Consider the following 12514-nt stretch of genomic DNA (forward strand, 5'->3'; position numbering starts at 1 on the left):
TTCACACATAGGCTAATTGCATCTGAGCACCTTGAGTCGCTCAGAAAATCGACACCGCTTTCCCAGTGTTTCAAGTTTCCCTGTTATTTCACTTGACGCTCATAGTATTCTTTTCTTATTGCAAATATTTGTCACGTGGGGCATCGCTGTTCATTTCCTTCTTGAACATGATGGTGGAATGGAGGAGCTGGAATAGAATGATTTCCATATAACTGTATAATTATAATGAATAGAATTAAGTACTCAAATGAGCTAAATACAGATAGAGAATTTTAGCATCGACATTTCTCTTTTTAACAATACGCTGATTGTAATAAGGTCTTTTTTGTCCAGAGGTATTCAGAACAGCTCTCAGTAAATTTGGCTCATTAAGAACAATACTCCTTGAGTGACTAGACGTTCTGTGTGGTGAGTCAGCCCTGGGGTGACGTCCTGCACTGTGTATCTGCTAGCGTGGCTCTAGGAATCATTGCCAGGCTGGTTAATTTGGTCCAGATATTAACAAGATGGGAATCCTATTTTGAAATATGCCAAGACTTACAAAAAAAGAGGGAGATCTTTACCGTCATAGCAGGTGGAATTTTTGTGTGCGTTTAGAACATTTCTACATGTTCTATGAAATTTACAAAGTTACTTTTATTTTTTTAAGTGGTAATGAAGTGCTATTTAAAGAAATAAAAAGATTTTTTACACAATATAATTATGAAAATTCTAATCAGAAGAAACTCAAAAGGTCATCTACTGCAACATTTCATAAAATGTTGGCATTGCTTTAATGGTACCCTTGATGGAGATTATTCTATGATAAAGCAGAGAAATATGTAGTCTCAGGAGCCAAATGAACTGGGGCTTAAGTACCAGTCATACCATTTCCTGGCTAATATTTGACCTAGGTCAAGTTGATTAATTTCTATTAGCCTCAGTCTCCTCATCTACAAAATGGTACATAAAACCTACCCTAGGGCTTCCCTGGTGGCGCAGTGGTTGAGAGTCCGCCTGCCGATGCAGGGGATACGTGTTCGTGCCCCGGTCCGGGAGGATCCCACATGCCGCGGAGCGGCTGGGCCCGTGAGCCATGGCCGCTGAGCCTGCGCATCCGGAGCCTGTGCTCCGCAACGGGAGAGGCCACAACAGTGAGAGGCCCGCGTACCGCAAAAAAAAAAAAACACGAAAAAAAACCTACCCTAGAGTTATTAGTAAGATTTAAGTGAGATAACATATGTATAGAAAACACTCAGAACTATGCTTATGTGTGCCATGATGCCATATAAAGCATTCTGTCATGAGTGTCCAGTGAAATTTCATAAAAGCAAAACCATTCAAAACTTATAGCTCTGTGAGCCTTTTCTCTTGTCTACCTTCTTTGAAGAGTCGTTATTAGGAATAGATTTATAATATTTAAAGCACCTAGCACATAGTAGATGGATGCTCCATGAATTACAGGGGTTATTAGTATTGCTTCCAGATGAATATTCTACATCTTTTATTTATTCATCAAATATTATTACCGTGTGCCAGTGGTTTAAGGAAACCCAATGAATAATACACTTGTGTTTCCTGTCCAAGTGTGCAGGCGATTGGTTTGAAGGGCTTTGAGTGTGACAGGCAGAGAGAGGCCAGGAATTTGGGGCTAAGTAACAGGTAGGTGATGGTACCATAGATTGAGCTAAGGCAGACGGAGGACAAGAAGACTTCGGGATAAGGGGATAAGGAGGAGGAGTTAAGAATTCTACTTTTCACATATTAAGCTTGAGATGCACATGAAACATTCAAGTGAAAGGTCATAGAGGTGGTTAAATATATGAGGCTGGAGATGATATTTAGCTGGAGAAAATCATGGGTTCATTATCACACATATATGGCATTCAATACAATGGAACTGGATGAGGTGCTTTAAAAAGTTGTGTAGAGGGTCTTCCCTGGTGGCGCAGTGGTTGAGAGTCCGCCTGCCGATGCGGGGGACACGGGTTCGTGCCCCGGTCCGGGAAGATCCCACATGCCGCGGAGCGGCTGGGCCCGTGAGCCATGGCCGCTGAGCCTGCGCGTCCGGAGCCTGTGCTCCGCAACGGGAGAGGCCACAGCAGTGAGAGGCCCGCGTACCAGAAAAAAAAAAAAAAAAAAAAGTTGTGTAGAAGGAAAAGGGAGCCCCAAACTGAAATCTGAGGAGCTCCAACATTTAGAATTTGGTGGAGGACAAGGAGCTCAGGAATACCCCAGGAAGCTGATATCATTGATGGATGGCTTAAATGTTTAAGATGTTTCATTTTGAAACTGTCTCTTTGGAATTTCAAAATACTGGCCTTTTTAAAACAACATAGAGCAAGTCTGCTCCTGCAGGTAGATGAGGAAGGCACCCTGAATGTCTACTGGATTTTTCTCCTTTAGCCTCAAAATACCCACATGTCCCGGAACGTGACTCAGAAGCAGACATCACCCAGACCCTACCCTCCCAGCTTGACGAGCCAGCCACCTGCAGGACTTCTAAGCAAATACAGAGTGAGAGGGAGTAAAAGGAAAACAGAGGAATCACTTTCAAAATCCACTGCCGTGGTCTTAATGGATCGTGACAGTGGCTCTAACTAACAGAGTAGTTGTATAAAGCATGGAGATAATCTTTTAGAAATAACCATAAGGCTAAGAGGGCAGATTCTAAAGTCAGTTGTGCTTCCAGCAGCTTAAAAAATATGGAGTGAGAAGGCATGTTCTGGTGATATAAAAACAACTACAAACCAGCTGGACTTCTGCTGAAACTAAGATGGACTGTTCACATTTCTTCCTTGAGTCCATGACACCGGCTAATTCATATGTCTCTGCCTGGTCCTGGTTTTGATTTCCATTTCATAACTCTGATTTAGTGCATTTGTTACTCGGCTGTGTGATCTTATATTAGGATATCCATGAACTGACTTTGACATCACCCCAAGCTCTGCCCTCCACATTTCATTTTGGAAACAATATTTACCTACTACTTCTTCGATACTTACCTCAGGTTTTGGTCTTGCGGTATCCTGATATATCTAGAGAAAGCCATATGTAAAACCAGGCACTATATGTTAAAACTCCAGCCATTAGGCAAAAGTCAGAGTTTCTTCTTGTGCTCTGTGTAGAACTGGAGATTTATCTGCGCTGGATTTTTCAGACACCTCTGCATATCTAGCACGTGCTGTGCTACCTAGTAATTTCTTGACCAAGAAGCAGTGGCTAGCCAAGTCAGACCATTCCAGCCTGGTGGGTCTGTGAAGTGTGATCTCCATCTAGGTACTAAGATCTGACCAGGTAGTTGGTTGAGGGGGTTCTACTCAAGGTACCATGACTCAGAGCTGAATTTACTTCCCTTTGTGATGCTAGCCATCACCCAACAACAGGACCATAATCTGGGCTTCCTTCTGGTGTGGCTCTTGCCACTGCCTTTCTAAGGCTCACTCGCTCATTGGGAGCCTCCTCCTAAGGACGTCTTCTACCTCCTTCTTTTCCAAGCAATGATTTTTCAAAGCTTGGCCACATCCGAATAATCAGAAAGAGCTTTAAAAATATAATATATGTAAGATATTCTTTAGGAGATTCTCTTTCGGTAGACTCAGGTGGAGCCAGAATTCCACATTTTCTAAAGTCCCTTCTAAAGCTTTCTAAACCTGAGTGACCAGGTTTGGAAACCACACTTCCAAAGAATCCAAGTCAGAGGCAGTAAGGTCATGGCTTCGTGGGCCATATCTTCTCTCTGGTCTCACTGTATCTGGTTACCAACATCCAGTAGCTGTGTTGGCCAGTTTGTTCCCACTCTGAACAGTTCTTCATTCTCAGGTTCTGATTCTCAGGTCTTAATGGTCTTACTGGTTACTCCAGATTCTCTGATCCCAATAACGCTTTTGATTTCCTGTTCTCATTCACTGAGAAGATCTTAATTTAGTTTCTGTGGTTTGATACAAGATAAGGTGGCACAGACTACACTCATCAAATATCCACGCACTCCAGACATTTCCCAGCTCCCCACTCCCTGCCCCCATCATGTTACTAGTTCTCTCCAAGGGACTGGGAGCAGTAGAGACACAATTTCTGGGATGAGACCGTTAAAGGCTGGTGTGAGTTTATATCCTTCTCCTCCTCCATTGCAGCAACTTGAAAGTCACATACTGAGATGGCATCCTCACAGGATGGAGGCCTCCTGCACGGCTCAGTCATGGATGAAGGGGATTCCCTGCCAGTCTCCATCAGTCTCTATGGGAGCAGCAAATAAACTTTTTTTTTTGCTGAGCCACAGAGATTTCAGGGTTAATTTGTTACCACAGCATAGTTGACCCTGTCCAGGACTAAAGAGAAACAACGACTTCTGGGTAAGGTGCTCCCAAAAGAACTAAGCCCAAGCCGTCATAACCCATCTTCTTAATTTCTTGTCCTCTTTCCCTTCCTAATAGCTCATTGGAAGCACCCACTGGAAACCACAGAGGACAAGTCATGCTAGTTACATGGGATGAAACAGCTGTGCCTAACAGTGAAAAAAATGAATCACTATATTGTACACCTATAACTTATATAATATTATACATCAACTATACTTCAATAAAAAAATAAAACTACAACTTAAACTGGGATTGACATTTCAGAAAAGTCATTTTCAATCACTTTTAATTCCTTTAATGTTTCCCTTAACTCTTGTACATTCTATATCAAAGGTGGCAAACTCAGGTGGGAAACTAAAATGCATGCAGTAGGCAGATATAAAATAATAAGCAATGGTAGGGCCTTGCACTTGGAACAGAACAAACAGAAGAAGGTTTGACCACCTCAGGGTATTCAAAGGTACTCTGTAATGGCCTATATGGGAAAAGAATCTAAAAAAGACTGGATGTATGTATTCATATAACTTTTGCTGTACACCTGAAACTAACATAACATTGTAAACCAATTTTATCCCAATAAAAATTTTTAAAAAATAATAAAGATATTCAAAGGAAATCGAAGAAAATAATAGCTCCAACTTAAATAAGAGGCTGCAACCCAATCATCAGCCTGCCATGGCAGCTATGGTCTGAAGCTCCACATTCCTCCTTGTAACTCTTGTCAAGTCTAAGAGTCATTTTTGAAATGTTACTATACACGTGAAAAAACACTATGCAGCTATTAAAAATGTGATGTGAAAGAACGGTAGCTGGCAGAAAAAATAATATATATGTATATACATATATATATTTAAAATTTAAAAAGAATAAAATTGTGCCATTTGCAGCAACATGGATGGACCGGGAGGGCGTTATGCTAAGTGAAATAAGTCAGACAGAAAGACAGACACTGTGTGATGTCACTTGTATGTGGAATCTTAAAAATATAACAAACTAGTGAATATAACAAAGAAGAAGCAGACTCACAGATGTGGAGAACAAACTAGTGGTTACCAGTGGGGAGAGGGAGGAGAAGAGGGGCGATATAGGGGTAGGGGATTAAGAGGTACAAAATCTAGGTAGAAAATAAGCTACAAGGATATATTGTACAACAAGGGGGAATGTAGCCAATATTTTCTAGTAACTATAAATGGAGCATAACATTTAAAAATTGTGAATCACTATATCGTACACCCATAACTTATATAATATTATACATCAACTATACTTCAATAAAAAAACTACAAAACAGTTATAGTATGATACCAATTTTGTGGATAAAATGTGTAGAAAAGAAAGACTAAAGGGTACCTGTACCTAGTTAGCAGAGTTAATATTCACTCCAACCCAACAGAATGGATATCTCTGGGTTGTAGGATTATGGGTAATTCTTACTGACTTCCTTTTATTTTTGTGTATTTTCCGTCTCTTCTAAAATAAACATTTTAATCATCAGGAAAAAAATGTTATCTTAAAAATCCATATTTAGTAATAAAGGGTAAATATATATGTATATTAGCTATGAGAATTTCTAGTATTTTAATTCTATGTACTTTATAATACAATATAGTGTGTGTGGTATATTGTAAGTCTAGCAATAGTTTACTAAGTTATATAAAAACTAACCTGGAACTGCCACTCATTTACAAATTCTAGTTAAGTTGAAACATACATCTCTATTATCCTTTACACATTTCAGAAAGAAATTACGCCCATCTTAATGATTATCATAACTATCTTGCAACAACAACTTAAAAATATACTATCATGGGCACAAGTTGTAACAGGCAATGAAAAATTGCCTGTAATTATAATTACAGCTACCAAAAGAATGCAAATAATTGAGAAGAATTTTTGTTCTCCAAGTTTTGTTCCACTGTTTATTCATTGGAATGGCTTGGCAATCGTGAGTTCACAACCAGCCTGAGACTGGTTCATTAAACTCTAATCTGATTAGGGCTTTTTGTTTCTTTGTTCTCTGTGTCCCCAGGTGGCAATTTTGGCTGAACATTGCAAATTTTTGCCCCATGTCAGGTACAGAAACATAACTTTTCCTGTGTATTACATAATAAGAACACAATTCTCAGGCCTCAATCCTAAAAACGTAACTCTTGTTAACAGAGTTCCACTTCTGTCCAAACAGTCTTCAACATGTGAATTTTGTTACATAGGTAACAAAGCACTACACATGCCTTTATGTATGGATAGCCAAATGTGTATAATTTCCCACAGCCATTACCAGTTACATATAAGTTGCTTTTTAAAAATTATTTTAAAACATTCCTAAATGTTTTTTATCTCAAGAAATTAAACATTGATCTAATGTAATTTGGAGTCAGATAGCAAGATTGGTGGAAAACATGGTAAGGGAGGTCATTTGTCAGGAAAGGGGAGAGAAACCTAGGGTCGGTTAGAGAAGGAGAATCACAAAACCATCTAGAAAAGGCTTTATGTTAGATATGAAATATAATTAGGACCCAGCAAAATCTTCAATACCGAAAAGCAAGTATGAGTCATTGTGCTATGCTGATGGGCAGAAAAGATCATGGGGGACCATGGCCAACAAGTACATTCTATCCCAACAGTCACTGCTGGATGACCCTATAGTCATAAGTAAACAAACATCAGAAATTTTCCACTTTAATGAATGCACTCAGAATTTTATAATCAAGAAATCACCTAGAAAAGACAAGTTGTTCTGCTAGAATCATACATTTTATGTTATTTCAAAAAATAAAGTTGTATTTTTGTTTATGTGCTTAATAGCTTAGGAGGTCTAAAAGTCTTATTCTGGTTCTGGCAACAATTCAAGTGAATATGGAAAAAAAATGAAGACATATATCAGGGCAGGTCCTCCGACTTTAGTATATTCTGCATGAGACATGAGTCCTGACAGAGGAAGGTAGGCGTAAGGCTCTAGAAAGTTCTAGAATGGTGGCTTCTGAGGGTGTGTGCACTCTCTGGTTTAGTCTTCAGGCACCTTTCCCGAGAGCATGCCACCATCTGGACATGCAGCCTACAGCTCCTGGAGCAGCAGCGGGTTTAATGGAGACCTATGCTACATTAGGAAGGGTTCTAATTGCAATTGGTGTTGTAATATTTACACTGTTGAAGGTGTTTGGTTCCTTTCTTAGAAGCTGAATATGAAAACTGTCTGCCAACTGGCTGTCAACCTGTGAAGGATGGGCAGCATCATATGATCAAAATAGGCATGAGGACATATTTGATCTATGGAAGATCTTCTCAAGTCTGTAATGACACCAAAATGAATTGTCCTCAGTTGAAAGGAGCCAATAAATTTTACTTTAAAATCTATAGAAACACACCTGTGTTCCCCATCACTGTACTATGACTCGCGCTTCTAAGTTCGCGATTCTATGAAAGAAACAGAAAATCCATCTCTCTCTTAAGCTTCAGACCCCTGGGGACTTGAACAGGACCAAAGAAACCCTTCCAGGCTCTCTATTTTTTAGTTTTTGGAGCTTAACATGCACTCCTAACATTAACGAGCTTAGTTCCACGAAGCACCTTCTGGGCCAAAAGATAAGACTTTCTCTCCCCCAAATCACATTTTCTCAAATATTTTCAAAGCTGAGATATAAGCCTTTTAATAGAATTATGTAAATTTTGCCCTAACTCCAAGTGTTTTCGGAACTAAATACCTCTTTGAAGAGTCACTGTTTTGCAAAGTCCACATGAGGAAACAAAAGCTAGGAACAGCAGGCAAGGAGGGGGTTCCATGAGGACACCCCAAACTCGGCTTTTATTTGTCCCCAAAGTTATTTTGTGCAAATTCAGAGCAACCTCTGCTTCTAAAAGGCCACACTCTCTGGGATGAGAATGCTGACCAGTCATTAAGGGATTATCTTCTTTTCAGAGTAGAAGCCCAGCTCGAATGCACCTCACTCCTGATTTGAACTATCTGGATGATGGGATAAAAACATCCAAGGCACAAGCCCAGGGCGATGAGCAGTGAAGCAAAGACACTTGCATCCCTCCCCAAACTGAGATGCAAAGGTACATTTGAAAAAGAAAAGCCTTGTGAGAAATAATTTTCTACTTCCTAGTTTCTCTCTTAAGACAATGGAAGAGATTTTCTTGGAAATTAGACTCAGGAAAATATGACTGTAAACGATTTCTTTCAGGATGACACATGCTTAGCATTTCACACGGGGTAAGACTCCTTGTTTAAGACGTGTATACTCACGTCCAGAAGATATATTGTGGAGAAGCAGGCCAACTGTTCTGATTCCGCAGTTCTTGGGCCTTCTGCGTGTGAGTTAAACCAAATTACGTACTTGAAATTGCCACAGGGGCACTGTCTTATCACTCAAGTGACTCCTTGGAACTCAGTGCTGATGAAAACGGTGACCTTTTTGGGGACTCAGGTAATGTTGCAACAAGAAAACAGTGTTTATGTTTAAAGCTGTCTCCTCTGCTCTACACCTAAATGATGCAGGGGGGCACATTTAGGCCCTGGGCACAGCCCCAAAGCAGCTTGAAGGACCCCAGCTGCCTTCTGAGCTGGCCCTTTCCATCAGCTAGCTATTCCCTCTTCAAGGTGAAGGCCCTTTTCTCCCCAAAAGCAGTGCTGGAAGGTGAAATGTTTGGCAAAACAGCCTCAGACAAAGGATGGGCACAAGAGAAGAGCAGCACAGGTGACCTTTGCCAAATTATGATTTTGACACCAGTTCAGCATTTTGAGGGTCACTAGCTAAAGATGACATTGCCAGCGCGGCATTTCCTCATAATAAGGTCTCAGCTGAAAATCCAGCTCCCATCAGCTTTCCAAAATTCACTTTTATATTTAAAAATACACACGAGATGACAAAACTCCAGCGCTTACTCTCTCCCAGAGTCATGCCTGACTGCCCTGGCTCCGGCCCTGTGATATGCCCTCAGCACAGCTCTGTGCCTGCAGCTGGGAGGTGAGTCGCTTGCACAGAGGCTATTTGCCACCATCAGTCTAGGTGATGTGCACACTTAGCTAGCATCTCCACCAAGGAGTTTAAAAGTCGGGAACACCAGCAGCTTCAAATATGTAACCTGATTTCAAAATCAAGTTCCTGTGTTTCTGCTACATCCGAGTGTCCCCAGCCACGATGGGCTTGACTGTCACTCTCTTGGCTGCTGTGTAACTTCTCTTGCAGGTCGCTTGATGTTTATTGGCTTTAAAATTGACATCTCGGGCTTCCCTGGTCGCACAGTGGTTGAGAGTCCGCCTGCCGATGCAGGGGACACGGGGTCGTGCCCCGGTCCGGGAAGATCCCACATGCCGCAGAGCGGCTGGGCCCGTGAGCCATGGCCGCTGAGCCTGCGCGTCCGGAGCCTGCGCCCCGCAGCGGGAGAGGCCACAGCAGTGAGAGGCCCGCGTACCGCAAAAAAAAAAAAAAAAAAAAGACATCACTAGGTCAGCAGAAGTGAAGGAGTTTCTTCCTTGATTTATTTGTTCTTGTTTATGTTCAATTATGATTAGAAGCCACCTCTACATAGCTGCTCTGTGGTTTGTACTGTGTTTGCTTCTGGGATTTCTTCTAACAGCGCTGTTCCGTAGAATAACAGTAAGATTATGAAAATGGGATCCGTTTTTACAGTTTAGCATGCGGCAGATGGTGCTCTTTTATTAAAAATTGCTGAAGGCTGTAATTTGTAGGTAATTAATTAATCCATGTGAGATTTAACCTTAATATGTATTTTCCCCAGAGAACACTTTTCTATAAGCAGAAAGACAAAAATGAAAAATTAAATCAAACCAAAACACACCTATCAAACTCTTCTGATCAGAATAGCAGTATCCTCTCTGTGCTCATGTATCTCTGAAAGACGTGGCTCCCCACTTTGGTCTGAAATGTCAGGTTGTACAAAAAAAAAAAAAGAAAAGGAGCCGTTGGTGGGTTTTTTGGTTTGGTGCGGTTTTCTCCCCTAAAATAACAGAGACTTCATAGACACAGATCAACTGCATGTTCTTTTCCAAGAAATTTCTGCAGGAAGGTTTTCAAATGTGGTCATGTTACAACGTTAAGTATGGCTAACACAGCAAAGAGAAAAAAAAGGATGTTTTGGCTGGTACATGTGGGTATTAGTTTGCAGTCTTGAAGCTAACTGAATATCCATAGACTCTGGGTTGAGTCCAGGGAATGGCTCTGATGCTCTAACTGGTTCAAACTGGTTTGGTTGCCTGAGTTGGAAGTGCTAAAAGGGAACAGAAAACAAGTCTCCTTACTGGCTGCTTTTCTGAGCATCCTTACACAGGGCACAGTTGTGCAAGAAGGTCGGGAATGACAAGCAGACAGGTTATGCCTCAGGGAAAAAAAAGATCAATCAGAACTATAGGTATCGACTGTACTGTAAAGGGACCATCAGTGTGTGTGATGAAGTGGATCATTTTCTAGTTTTCTAGTTTTCAGAATTTTAAAATTCAGCATAGTAGACTGAGAATAAACCATTTTCCACTGCTCTTATCATCTTCGAATGTGCCCTGTGATGTTAGAACTGTTAAATATTAGCTTTTTCTTTATTTTTCTGCCTCCCCTGCTAGAAGGTAAATGCTAAGGAACCTGATCACTTTATTTATTCCTCTAGCCTTAGGACTGAACTAGTGCCAGGCACATAATTCTTGCTCAATAAATGTATGTGGACCAAATACTGATTAATCTCTATCAACTTTATGTTCCATGAAGCTGACTGATGATATGCCTATAGCTTCTGAAATAACATTACATTATTTCGTACTCACTGAACACCAAAGGCAAAGCCCCACTTTCTTATTTCAATATACAGTACAAACTGCTAACATCTTGAGACTTTTAATATTCTTGCTTCAAATGAGTTGAGGCCTCCTCCTCACGTGGAGAGTTGCTGATTGGTTATCAATTTAATCGCTTATGAGATTGTTTATTTCTTGAGTGGAGGCCAGAAATAACACTGGAAGAGAAAACTCTTTCCAAAGTTCTCTCATGAATGTACCATCCAACTAAAGAAAGCTGAGAAAACATTACTTCAAAGTGCTTTCAAGAAAGTGATGTCAAAGTTTGCACACCGATGCAGTGCTGCTTTTATTTCACATAAGCACACGTATCTGTGTTTAATAAAATGTTGAGAGAAATCTTGTTACTTCTGGAAAGAAATGAGGAACAATTGTCCTCTTACAACTTGCAAACTTTAGCCAATATGCTCTTGGACCAATGGGCCTGTCTCAACTGGTGTGCTTTCTAAAAAAGGCAGATTTCTAGGCCCCATCCTGAAACTTCTGATTCAGTAGGTAAAAGTAGGGTGCAGAAATCAGAAAGGTTTATAATCACACCAGGTGATTTATATGAAAGTTGTCTGCAGACATTACTTTGAGAAAAATAAAAAACAAAAAACGCCCTGATTGGTAGAAGATTCTACAAAATCTTGGTTCCCTTTGAGCTCAACTCTCATTAGATTGTAATTTAGGCATTTGGCTGCCAGACAAATACCTATAAATTTTGATTATAAGACAAGTAAAATGGCTGAGATCCTATTAGAACATCTTATCCAGTTCAAAAATGCTTATCGTCTCTATTCTTCAATAGGCTTTTGTTTAGGTTGATGCTACAAATGTTGGCAGAAGTCAAGTGCAGGAAAAAATAAATCAATAGAAATATACCATCTTCAGTTGGCAAACCACAAAATATTTTCTCCCATATTACCTAATTTGCTTCTCAGAGTAACTCTGTGAGGGAGTCAGGGCAGGTATGTGTTAATCTAATTTTGCATATGAGCAAACCCAGGACCAAGGAGGTTCTCACTTGCCCAATGCTAAGTAGAATTAACAACAGAGAAGTCATCCCTCTTGGGACCGCTTGTGCCTAGTTTATTGTTTAATTACTCTTCATGGTCCCTTACATATATCAAAATATACTTTCTCATTGCTTTTCTTCCCCGACTCTTCTTTCTCTAGAGATGTTGCATGGAGAGTTCTTAGCACATTGCCCAGCTCATGGTAACCAGGAGGAAGAGGAGGGTTGGATGTTATTGTTGTACTTAAGATTAAATGAGATAACGTGTGTGAAAAGTGCTTTTCGTAAGTTACGCAATAGTATACATACCCATGCATATATTATTATATGACTATATGACTATATGCATATATGCATGTATTAGTATTACTAGTA

The sequence above is a fragment of the Orcinus orca genome, chromosome 12 (genome assembly GCF_937001465.1).
Source record: "Orcinus orca chromosome 12, mOrcOrc1.1, whole genome shotgun sequence".
In the NCBI taxonomy this organism is placed as follows: Eukaryota; Metazoa; Chordata; class Mammalia; order Artiodactyla; family Delphinidae; genus Orcinus; species Orcinus orca.